Consider the following 879-nt stretch of genomic DNA (forward strand, 5'->3'; position numbering starts at 1 on the left):
AGCAAAAGAAGAAAGAGAATACACTCCAAACTACCTGCAGACTTTAGCTGGCATGAACTGGCAAAAGTTAGGAGAACAGCGACCAAGAGGGTAGGACAGCAACTGATCTCTGAATACAGTTAGGAACCAATAAGAATTCATCCCATCAGGCATACTTTCTCAAAATACAGCATCCAAGTAAGAAACCTAGGAGACAGAAAAGAGGCAAATTTGATAGATTCTTAGGCAGAGACAGCAACAACTGTAAGACTTTAAGACCATCCTAAAGCCATTTTTGACAATTCTGAATCCTCTCAGCCTCTGTGCCATAGTGCTTCCCCTCCTCCCCTGGGAACCAAGGACCTAACAGCTACACTTGCACATACTCAGTTCCTGAACAATTACCCATATACGTGTGCTTTGGTTTGGTCCCCTGGGAAACGGGGTCAAAATGACCTCTTACCTCATCTGATCTGGCAACAGCTCTCCAGCCAATTATTGGTAATAGCCCTTTTGATTAAGCCAATCAGAATAATCAAAGAACAACCCCCCTTGCTTCTGTGGCCCCTTTAAAAGTAGACTGTACCAGCTATTCGAGGTCTCTCGGCTTCCCGAATGCAGAGGGACCCTGTCATGACAGAATTAATAAAATCCTCATGCTTTTACATTGGCTGTGGTGTGTAAGATGGTTTCTGAGGACTACTCCTTCTCGTTGTTTGGAGCTAGAGTCCAACATTTGGTTCCCTGACCGGGAATCGAGTCGCTCCCAGACACACTCTAAACCCAGTGGGAGGTATAAAGAAACGAGCTCATTTTTATGTCTGTCTGTTTATGTATTGTGTTTCTGTTTCTGTGTAATTGTGAATCAGTAATTTGAAAATTGTACTTGCTCAGGGTCTG

The sequence above is a fragment of the Microtus ochrogaster genome, chromosome 2 (assembly GCF_000317375.1).
Source record: "Microtus ochrogaster isolate Prairie Vole_2 chromosome 2, MicOch1.0, whole genome shotgun sequence".
NCBI lineage: Eukaryota > Metazoa > Chordata > Mammalia > Rodentia > Cricetidae > Microtus > Microtus ochrogaster.